Source organism: Ailuropoda melanoleuca, chromosome 9 (genome assembly GCF_002007445.2).
Source record: "Ailuropoda melanoleuca isolate Jingjing chromosome 9, ASM200744v2, whole genome shotgun sequence".
In the NCBI taxonomy this organism is placed as follows: Eukaryota; Metazoa; Chordata; class Mammalia; order Carnivora; family Ursidae; genus Ailuropoda; species Ailuropoda melanoleuca.
This window is the reverse complement of record NC_048226.1, coordinates 75,334,186-75,346,674: the sequence shown is the minus strand read 5'-3', so window position 1 is coordinate 75,346,674 and position 12,489 is coordinate 75,334,186.

The window sequence follows — 12,489 nt, the reverse complement described above, 5'->3', positions numbered from 1 at the left end:
GTTGTGGTTGTGGGCAGAAGTTTGTGGGGGTCCTTCGTACAGGATGTACCCTCTGGGATTTTTCTCCCCTCCCCACTTCCTCCCTTTTGTCTGTCACGCGTGCCAGCTTCACTCAGTCATGCATTCTTGGCCTCTGTAACCATCTGAATCTTGGTTCCTTAACACCAGCAAGTTCCTCAGAGACAGGGGAGGGTACCAGCCAAATGTATAGTCTTTCACCCCGAGTAGGATTTCTGCTGGCATTCTAGTTTTCTCCCCCAAATGGTTTAGGACACTGGATGGCAGATGCCCTTCCTGCCATTCTCTCTGGACTAGAGGACAGAGATTACTTGGAATACCCCCTTTCTTGCTTAGTCCTTCACATTTTGAAATTACAAAATTCTTCCCAAGAGAAGGCACTGCCTCCCTTCTCCACCCCAACCCACCACCTCCGACCCAGAATATCTCGTGAAAAGTCATAGTTCGTATAGTACATCCTCCCACCCCTCCCCAGGATTTTAGCTTTCAGGACTTTCTTTTTGGCCTGGACTCAGACTCGCCCCTTGAACTTGGGGAGAGATGTAGCGCTTCTGACCGTGGCATCTCCAGTCACACAGCTTACTTGCGGAATCTGCCTTTCCCTCTCTTGGGTACCTCAGGAAACCACTCGCTTGGCAAGTCTGGGTTCCTGGGACACATTGGCTGATGTGGTATTGCACCTGCCGGGCCTGCCTGCCTCTGTGCAGGAAGAAGTAGGGCAAGCCCCACCCTTATCTCTGGAGGTGATCTTAGCTACCTAGGGAGGAGGTGGCTGTCCACGGGCTGTCATGAATCCATGAGTAGATAGATGGTTATTTATACAATCAGCCTTTCTCAAACTTTAGCATGCATCTGAATCTCCTGGAGAGCTTATTAAAATCTAGATTCCTGGTTCCATCCCCGAATTGCTGTTTAAGGAGCTCAAGGATGGGACCTGAGCATTTCTTATAAATATTTCTTATAAACTTCCAGGTGATGCCGATGCTGTTGTTCTGAGGACCACACCTGGAGCCACACTGACCTGGCTCAGTGGTTCTAATGCGGGAGGTGGGGAGCAATGGTGGATCAGAGTCGCCTAGACAGAATTTTAAAAATGTACATACTAGCTTAGTCCTCCTACATATTTTGGGTATAGGTATATTCCTAAAATCAGACTCAGGCTTGAGAAAGAGATTGGAAATTTGGACAAAAGCAATTGACTTGTTCTTCATATATAACATATATATGTGTGTATATATATATATATATATATATAATGTATAGTGTATATTATATATATATATTACATACTATATATATTATATATGTATTTCTCTATCTTATATTTTCATAACTGGAGCTTGGCTTGGCAGGTGGCAAATTGTTGGGAAAGAGAATATCTGTGCTCACTACAGTCAATTGAAACGAGGGTCAGAGGTAATGCAGAGCATCTGCCGAGGTCAGTGGTTTGTAGGACCCAGACCAGAGTGAGGAGAAGACAACATTTCAAGGAGTATCCAAAACCTCAATAATTAATACAATCAATATTTTCACGGACTGTTTTTTGAATTAGTATACATGCAAACAAGTCTGTGATGAATAACATACCAAAAATTTTAAATAAAGACATTATCAATATTATGAGTTTTTCCCTTCTACCTCAGGCTCCAAGTACTGAGCCTTTTTTTAAATTTTAAATTTTTGATATTTTCCTTATTTTGGATTACTTTGCATTCCTTTTTAAAATGATTTTGTTTGTTTATTTATTTATCTATCTATTTGAACGAGAGAGAGAGAGTGCCAGCAGGAGGAGGAGCAGAGGGAGAGGGACAAGCAGACTCTGCATGGAGCCTGGGGCCCCGGAGCCTACAGGGGGCTCAATCTCATGACTCCATGATCCTGACCTGAGCCGAAATCAAGAGTAGGATGCTTAAGTGACTGAGTCACCCAGGAGCCCCTTATTTTGATTTTTAAAAATAATACAGTAAAGTTTTTTCTTGATTCCTGTTTTCTTGGAGCCCAGTTAAATTTTGCACTCTCTCTTGCTTCACCCCATTCTCAGGCTTCTCTTCCCTGTCTGAATTTCAGAACCATCCGGAGGGCTTTTAAAGATACAGATACTTAGGTCTCTCTCCCAGATATTCTTATTTAAACAGTCAAGAAGCAAAGCCTAAGCTTGGCTGATTAAACAGTGGTCAAGAATCACTGAGCTAGACGGACAGACGTTGGTCTCTGTGAATGAAAGCTTGGCAGTCCTTGGTGGTCCAGGCTGTTGGAGGATGAAAAAATTGGATGCAAAGAATGTGTAATGATTCAGAAAGGTGACAGCATCAGAATATTTTGGCAACAGAACATAGGACTCGGGTTGCTGAAGGAAGCTGTGGAACTATGCAGGTTTCTAGGTTAAGAAGTGCCGAACCTGGTACGGTCTATGAAGTTAAGACTCAACACAAAACCCAGGCAAAGACTTACTCACTGGAACTGAGAATAAGGTCTGGGTTCTGGAAGTAGAAAACAAAGTCAATACAGGATTTCATGCTGTGTCAACCTAAATACTGAACTAAGAATCCTCTGTTTTCCTCTGTGCAGGTATAAGCTTCAGCCTAGAGCCTGGAGTAGGAGAAGGCATTTGGCAAACTACAGAAAAATGTCAAAATCCATTTTCGCTGAAATTTAAATATTAGCTAGAGAAAATTGTTGGCTTTTGATCAACGAAAGAAAATACTTTATGTAATGGGTTTATGAAGTCGTGTTTGTGCTAATTGGAAAAGGCATGGAATCTTTGTGCCCTAAATGATAAAGTAGGTTGAATTGATAATGGGTCTTTTGGGCACAAACTGCTCTTCCTTTTTGTTTCTCCATCATTATATACTTTTATATTACCTAATGTTCACATTTGGGGAGAAAATAAGACCTTAGATTTAAAAACAAAGCACAGTAGAACTCAACCTTAAAATATCTAAAAATGAAAAGTCTAAACACATATACGTAGCTCCTTCTTCTCTGTAATCTGTACCATTTGTAATCTGGTCAGGCGAAGCATGGTTAGGAAGAGCTTTAATACCCTTTTTAGGTTTCCCCAAAGTGTCACTTGGAAGCATGACCTAAACGAAAGGTTTAAGAGTAAGAATTTTAATCAAAACATCTAACCTCTGAGCTTGTGTTTAATCTTGATTTATTGCATGTTTTATGAAACACCATTTTTAAACATTTGTATAATTCAAAAATGTACTGCAATTAAGTTATTATAAAATTCCATCTGGTAGCTGATCATGTGTTTCTTTATTCTGGCTGCTAGGGATCTCGATTCCAAGTGTAGATCCTTACATGAATAGTTGTGTAGGACCCTCCCAATAAAATTTTCTTCTGCCTACTAAATCTATCAACTTACTATTTGACCTTCGGTTCCTCCTCTGTTCTTATCTCTTTATGATGTCATACACACAAATGCAGACACAAAACACTGCTTCCCAGATGAGTACATATCAAAAGTCAATTTTATTGAGGTACAGTTTAGATGAAATAAACAGAAATCACTTTAAGTGTACAGTTTGATGAATTTTAACAAATATCACCACAGTTAAGATACAGAAAACTTCCATCATCCTAAAATGTTCCCTATGTTTTTTCTCAGCCAGTTCTGTATCCCCTGAATAAATCTGTATTCAGGCAAATGTTGCTCAGCTTTCTGTCGAAGTTATATTTATCTTTTAAAGAATTTCATGTAAGTGAAATTATACAAAATGTACTCTTTTGTGTCTGGCTCCTTTGAATCAGTGTAATTTTTTTTTTATAAATAGCCATTTGTTGCATGAATGAGTAGTTTTTTCCCTTTTATTGATGCATCTTATTTCATTGTATGGATATATGGAGATATCATATTTTGCTTATACAGTCCCTTATTTGTGGACAATTTGATTGTTTTTAGGTTTGAATTACTATGAATGAAACTTTTATTAATATCCATGCAAAGACAATGTTTGTGGACATATTTTATCATTTCTCTTGGATAAGAGTAACCAAATTCCCCAAGAGTGAAATTGTTGGGACATAAATTTAGTATATGTCTATGTTTTTTAAGAAACTGCCAAAATGTTTTCCAAAACGATGGCACCATTTTCTTACAAAGCTACATAATATTTTGTTTTCATACAAGCCTACATAATGGCTAGATGAAAAAATTCAAAGCAAAAAGTAACCATGCATGTTAAGGGTGAACTCTGTTTTATGCACTTGTGTGCCCGCCAGTGTGAAGCACACAGAACATACAGAGTCCACAGAGAAGGTGGTTTGTGTACAACACAAATTGGCGTATAAATGAGTGAGTTAATTTTCTAAAATTATTGACTTAAAATACAATTCATAGAATAGATGTGATTGAGTAAATGACATAATACATCAAATACTGCGTCCAGCCCTTGGCACAGAGTAAAAGTTAGTGTATCTACTGCCCTGTAAACACAATGTGCTTGTAGAATATAAAACTAGCATTATTAAAATTGATTAAACACCACATAGCACCTTTATAATATCTAAGCTATAAAGTGTGTCTTGCTGCATCCACCGGAGTTTTTTAGTGGTTTGACTAAGTTGTGTCTCTGTGGAGATCCTAGTGCCATATCATTTTTATTCTTTAAAACTGAGTTAATGTAAAACATAACATTGAATGTTTTTATGCCTCAGTAATTTTATTAACTAATCAACAGAAATGCAAGCATTTGTTCATTCATCATAATTATGTTCATAGCAAGTTAGGGAATTTGTGGAATTGAAATTCTTACTGATGCCTTTTTTTTATGAACATAAAGTTACTCTTTAATCATGGATTTTGCTGTCTTTCATTCATATGCTATGTTCTTTTCATTGCTTTGTTTTTTACTGGTGCCTTTGAAATTAGGATTGTGATATAGAAAACTTTGAAAAAGTGATTTGTTTTCATTGTTAGGAATTGTTGGCTTAAAGAGTATTCTAAGAAGAGTAGAGATTATTGAAGTTGTATATAATAATTATTCAATGATCAGGTAACTTAATTATCAGGTTTTTAGTTCCAGTTGGATATTTGGTGTTACCGACAAGATCATCCTAGCACTGAAGGGCAGAGGGACCACGTCTCCACGAGGAAAAGTTTTGTGACAGTCCCATGGTGACTCTGAGCCACAGGAAGGTGGGTGGAGTGGGAGTCTGGGGCTGAAGATGACAGGAATGGAGATTGTTTGAAGGAGTTAAGAAAGATCTGCCAAAATCAGAAGTATAGCATCTTTGAGAATCAAAGACCACTCTAATATCAGAAATGATTAAAAAACAAAAAAATAAAAATAAAAAAGAGGCATTAACGTGGAACAAATTTTCAGTTGGTGAAATGTCATCATAATCTCTCCTAAGGCAAGATGTTTGTGAAATATTTTATTCTATCTTTTCTTAAACTTTCCAGCCTGTGGGGAAAACCTCTGCAAGGAAGGACAGCAGGGGAGCAGTGTGCTGGATGAGGCGGGAGATGACGCCACGAGCTATTTCTCACCTTCAGGACGAAACGGTCCTTTGTCCGTCCACCTGCTCCTCCATTCATGCTTGTTAAATGCGTACTTAGTACGCGCCAACTGTTTGACAGGCTCTGTGCCAGATGCTATAGATAGAATGTAAATACGAAAAGCACAGAACAGCTCCCAGGCTGGCAGGGGTGACTTCCACAAACCGCTAATTATTTTGCAGTGTGTTGGCTGCAATAATTGAGGTGTGTACACATTTTTAAAGATGTACAGTGTTAGGAGAGACTAATTCCATGTGAAAAGGTATGGAGCAATTTCAAAGACCAGGGAGAAGATCAACAGGACTCAGGGCCAGGAGCAAAAAAACAAAACACAACACAACAAGCAATAAACAGTTAGAAAATAGCCCCTGGCCAACCACCTGGGGAATAGAGATGGAAGCATAGAAAATTCTCAGTGGGAGAGCAGCAGGTGCGTGGTCTGTCCCACAGTGAATGCTACTCCGGCACATGCAGTGGCTGGCTCCCCCACCCTTGACCGTGGAGCCCTGTTGCAAAGGCACGTGCTAAGCCCAGGGTTCTTGACTCAGACCGACTGGTCTTCAGTCGCCGCTCACTGTCTGTGTGACTTTGGCAAATCCTTGAACTTTCCTGCATCTCACTATTTTCCTTTGTCAAGTAGGGATAACAGTAGTAGCTCTCTCATAGGGTCCTGTGTTCTTTTGATGGATTACATGAAATAATATGAGTTAAAAGTATTAGAACTGTGCCCACACAAAGAGTGTACCAAGTAGACGTTAACAGATCCTATACTTAAAGTAGAAGTGAAAGGCTGTCTTCTAGTTCTGCTGACTTTTGAGGCATGAGCTTCCGAAGTTTCACCCCTCTCACTGCTTATTGGTTTGTGGAAGGGGCAGGGCCAGCTGCGAAGCTGAATGCTTCTCTATACTGCAGAGCAATGACAGAGAAAAGACAGGATTCGAATCTAGTAATGATGAAAGGAATGGATAATTTAGGTCATTTTGTGCGAAACAAATTTTTGAAACAAGTCAGGGAGGCTCAAGTGTCCATTCTTATGACGCCTTTTGACAGAAGCTTTACGGTTCCTCTGCCTGTTTTCGAGGGATTTTTAAAATCAATTGGCGCTTACCAAACTCTAGCAAATGAACATCTAAAAAGAAATGAAATTGCTAAGCACTGCTATTTTCAAACTGCCGTTGAGACCCAGTATTTGGTTGTGAAATCAATTCAAAGTTTCATGAAAAAATTTTTTTCAGATTGCAGAGAATATGTGTATTATTTCATAAACTTCTTATTCATATAAGTAATAACATAATGGCTGATATAAGAACATTATATATTGGATGGTAAGAACTTGACATCTACTCAGTTAATTTTCATAACAATGCTATTAGATAGATCTTATTATCAACTCCATTTGCAGAGAAGGAAAACAAGGGGTTAAACAACTTTATAAGGACAGAGCTGATATATTCCAGAGCCAGGGGGCAGACCTGGAAATCTGGCTCTAGAAGCTATGAGGTATATGAGTATAATATAAAAAGCACATCTTACTGTGGGTCTGGCCCCAAAGAGTTTGGAAGCCACCATGATGAAGAGACGCTCAGCAGCCACCTCCCAACAGCCCTAGGCACCTGCCCTGCCTTTGCAGAACTTCACCGGCTTGAAAATCAAATTAATGTTCATGGGACTTCTGAGTTTTAGCCAGATGATTTAATCAACATAAGAATGAAAGAGGAAGGAAAGTGTATGCAAACGAGTAAGATGTCCAAGTCTTCAAGGGCATGCTTTCAGTGACAGAAAAGGATGAACTAGTAAAATGTGCACGTCATAAAAAATTCAGTTGATATCATTCACGAAACATTATTTCAGAAAATAAACGTTTACTGTGCACCAACCTATTCCAAGTACTGTGGGGAGCAAAGATAATAAAATAAGGTCCCTTGTTTTCAAGTAGCTCAGGGTCCAGTGGGAGAGACAAACACAAAATATGAGTTACAATATTACCTGGTAAGTTCAAGGAGAGAATGTGAAGAAAGCAGTGAGCTCTTGAGTTGCACTAACAGTGGCCACCAGCTTGGCCTAGAGGATCCAAAAAGCTCCAGGAGGAACTAATCCCTGTCCTGATTCTTGAGAGTAGAATGGTGGGGGGGGGGCGGTCTTGGGCTGGAGGTGTGTAATAAAGCAGAGGAGTGAGGGTGAATCATGTCTATAGAATGAGGGGTAGTTTCACCTGACTCACTACCACGAGGCTGTCTTTGGAGACAAACAGTTTCTATTTTTCTACAACATCCTAATAACTGAAGAAATGCCAGACCTTAGCAAGATAGTGGCATTCTCCTGGCTCTATTGAGTATGTGTAACTGAATACCAGTGCAGCTAGTTTCCACAATATTATGCCTGTCCCTGATAAGTTCTGGTTGAACTGCCTTACCTGTGGGGTGAGTGTACTTCAAAGATCAAAACACTTTCTGTGGATGGATTGTCTGCCTTTCAAGAGTGATGCTGAAGGCAGCAACTTTAGAGTCTCTCGCTTGTGTCAATTAGACGATGGCAAGCGTTCACCACCTCTCCAGGGCACAACACGCCCTGAGAATATTTTCTCCTCATTCTAGACACATGCTTTTAACAACATGTTTCAACAAGCAACATGAGCTTTTGCAACCCAGAGTTCAATATACTGTGTAGTGATCCAGTGCCATGTTTAAAAAGAATCAGTCCATGCTTGGAAGAACAAGGAGGCAATGAAAGCCTTGAGTGTCCCTTAAAGGATTTGAGTATCCCATAAATCAGCTGGATGACCCTTGGCAATTTGCTTCAGTTCTCTGAGCCTCGGTTTCCTGGTCTATAAAATAAGGGTGTAGGAGGGCGCCTGGGTGGCTCAGTCAGTTAAGCCCCCTACTGTTGGTTTTGGCTCAGATCGTGATCTCACGGAGGTGGGATCAAGCCCGGAGTCAGGCTCCCTGCTCAGTGGGGAGTCTGCTTCAGATTCTCTCTCCCTCTCCCTCTCCCTCTTGCTCTCTCTTTCTCTCTCAAATAAATAAATAAATAAATAATAAAATCTTCAAAAAATTAAGGGTGTTGGAATAATTGATGTGTTCTGGTTTTAGATGTCTGATTTTGAGCGTATTTTAGGCTTTTCTTGAGAACCAAGAGATGCTTACGGTTCAGGTAGCTGAGTGCTACTATCGAATTTCCTTTGCCCCATCATCTCACGGGAACCAAAAGAGAAGAAGTCAGTTTCCTCTCTGAAGTTGAACCAAGCTGCCTTCTGCACCGAGCCGGGGAAGTTGAACCCCTCTGGTTGTGCCTCTGGAATTTCATCCCGTCTCGAAAACCGCACTGCCTGCTTCTACCGGCAGCAGACGGGCTGCTCTATTTGGCTCTTGTGCGTTGGTTTACCTCCGGGTGGAAAAGGCCCAAAGCTCCTCTGCGTCATGGACTTAATGCCATCGGCTTACAGGGTCTGCGGAGGCTGAGAGCTGCATAAGGGGACGGAGCAGAAAAACCCACATGATGTCAAAGACTCAGCTCTGGGGACCTTTAAACCCACTGTACATATGCAGATAAGTCCTCCGCAGAACACAGGGTTAGATCTCCTCTTTGGAGTTAATAATGTTATTTACTGTCCTGCTTTTTGTTCTTACGGAATGCGTATTAATGCAAGAGAAACCCAGAGCTCTACTGGTCTAATGATGCATACTTTATGGTTGTTACGTTGTAAGTTCATCTCTCTCATGGGTCACTCCCTTAACCGTGGAGAAGGAAATGCCAAATCCTTCTCCTGAGCTGTTGCTATAGTGATTCCTGAGCGGGCAAAGCCAGGCATGAAGTATTCAGGTGAAATTTTTATCCAACTAATGTTTAAATTAAACGTGGATTTCATTTATTAAAATAATTGAAATCCAGTAATCAGGGAAGCTGAAGCACTACTTTCCCAATTACCTTTGCCACTTCCTCTTGGACGGCTGTTCTCCGCACGTAGGTGTCCTTGGCCAGAGCGAGCGCCTGGCTGGCGGTTTCCTGTTCTCAGGTGAGAACTGCAGAGTGACCAGCTCAGCTGAAGGGGCAACAGTTTAACCTGTTCTTTGATGGAAGCAATCTAGCTTAAAAAAAAAAGGCTTTATTTTACTTTATTATTTTATTTTTTTAAGTATAGTCGACACACAATGGTACATTATTTTCAGGCGTACCGCACAGTGATTCAGCAACTCAGTTATGCTGTGCTCGCCACCAGTGCAGCTGCCATCTGTCCAATGCAGCGAGGTTACGATATCATCGACCATGTTCCCTGTGCTGGACCTGTCATCCCCATGACTGACTCACTCCCTGACTGGAGGCCTGTAGCTCCCACTCCCCTTCACCCATTTTGCCCATCCCCCCACGCCCCTGTTCTCTGGCAACCATCAGTTTGTTCTATTTCTAGGTCTGATTCTGCTTAAAAAGAGATTTTAAATGTTTCTTTCCCCACTCACCTGAACATTGGGCCCAATATTTATTAAAATCACAGTACCTGTACTTTGGAAACTTGGTTGTGTGTCTACTTCCATTTTGTAGAATGCCGTCGTCTGGTGTTGCTGGTGGACTAGGCTTATAGTTCCATCCATCCATTTTAAGACCCAATAAGCTAGCCTGTTGGTGGTCAGTCAGAAATTTGGCCCTGTGTTGTCACATTCACACACAGGAGCAAAGATAGGAGAATGAACAGATGGGGGTAGGTGGACCGGGAGATATGCCGGGACCGCAGTGGGACAGATCATCACCGGGGAGCAGCAAACCTGGAGAATCCTTCTCAGCCCTGGCCAGCATCGCATAGACCAGCACTGGGAACCTTTTTTAAGCATTTGTTTTTGTTTGTTCTTCTGTTTTTGAGTGGGAAACTTTCTCTGTACTGAGCGAGAGAATAAATATTTTTGGCTTTTCAGACCACACCACCTCTGTTGTAACCGCTCTCTTCTGCCGTGGTAGCACAAAAGCAGTCCTAGGTGATACATAAAGGTTCCAGCCAAACTTTGTTGGTGAACAATGACATTTGAATCTCTTGTGATTTTCAACAATACTCTTCTTTTTTTGATTTTTTTTTACCCAACCCTTTAAATGTGAAGAAGGACTCTTGGGTGAGATCGTCTCTCTTTGAACTCTGGGCTCTTCCTTTTTACCTGCTTTTCCTTGGACAGTTGGTTTCTCCATGATTTGGTCTATTCATGTGTAGAGCTAAGTTGGTCATGGTACCTACTCATGGAGTTTTTTAAGGTTTGAATAAAGGAAAGAAACAAACCAGAAGAAACCAATCCATCAACACGTTGATTTCACGCTTCCAGCCGCCAGAACCACGAGACAATAAATGTCCCTTAAGCCAAATAAATAAATAAATAAATAAACAACAACAAAAATCAGAAAGAGGACAGATAAAAGAGTGTTTTTAACATAAGAAGTGCTGGCTGGTAGGAGTCATTATCATCTCGCAGAGGGGCTCAGGGCGCTGTGGGAACAGTTCAGTCATCCTTGGGACTGGACTGAAGCAGCCAGATTTGATGTCACCAAAGAACCAGGTGACTTAGAAAGACAGTGTGACCATTCTGCCTTTCTTCAGGACTTACAAGTATTAGAGGCCTCCTTTGGTCCACCTGCCCTGGCTGCCTGCCTCTTGACACCACCTCCTGGCCACCTCCAGCCCACTTCCGATGACTGTTTCTCTATGGAAAAGGCTTGCTTGTATGCGGCGAGCCGGCACCTTCTGTCACCCATAATTTCATCATTTTTATTTCCCTTCCACTGCGCTTTCTAAATGTTGACACGGTGATTTCAGGACTGGTCTCATCATTTTCAGATCTTATGATGGCTGTTTTTTATACTTCATAAATCCAGAGAGGCAAGTTTTTGCTGAACATTACGCAGCTATTGGGTAACCAACAACTGCCCTGCAAGACTTGTATAGGAACATACAAAGGCTTTCTAATGATACTTGTTTTCTCTCCTCACTTAGCTGTTTCCATTGATTTCTGGTTCCTCGTCCCTTAGGGAGGCTTAGAGCTGAGGAATATTTGAGGGGGAGCATAAAGGATATAGAATAGGTATGTTTATGTGGATGAATTTTGGAAATATCTAGAGGCTATCCTCCTGACGATTTGCTTTCTTTTTCAATAACTGGTTTCAAGTCTTTCAAATCTTTTTCCTAAGAGAGGCCAAATCAGAATCTCAATTAATTTTGTTTTAAACATGCAAGCCACAAGACGGAATGCTGTAGCCAAATATTCTCTCTCATGTGGGGAAAGCCAGGTGTCATTTTGAAGAATTTCATAATGGAGGCCACTGACAACACTTTTTATTGCTTCTTAAAAACGAAAAAGTTTTAGGCATGTGATTCTCTCTACTGAGTTTCATTGTAATTAGCGCAGTGTTTAAGAACTTAATTATTCGTTCATAAAACCTTGGTTCTGGAGTCAGTTCTAATCCCGGTCCCATCACTTATTAGTCTTTGTCATTTCGAATAAGTTTTTTAAGCTCTCTCTGCTCAATTTCTTTCTCTGTAAAAAAAAAAAAAATAGGGGGCCTAATAATCACCTACCTTATAAAAGAATTGCAGAATTGTAAGGAATAGAAGACATAGTTCATATAAAGCTTTTAGTATGGTGCCTCACACAGAATAAGAATTCAAAAGATGCTATAGCTTTTTCTTTATTCATTTATTATTCAGCAGGGAGTTCATTAGTCCCTACTGTGCTCAGACCTGGACCCCTTTCATTTACTAGGTGTTTCCTGCAGCATGTTGCTTCCCATCTCTGAGCCTCAGGTTTCTCATCTGTAACACAAAGATCCTAACAGTGCTTGAGAAAATGAGTTAATACATTTAAAGCATCTAAATCAAGTCCTGACACAAAGTAACTACCTAATCAGTGCTAGCTATTATTATATTTGTAATTTGCCAAGGTCCTATGGTAAATTCTGGGTGTTTTGAGACAGACTTCACAGACTGGTGAGGAAGG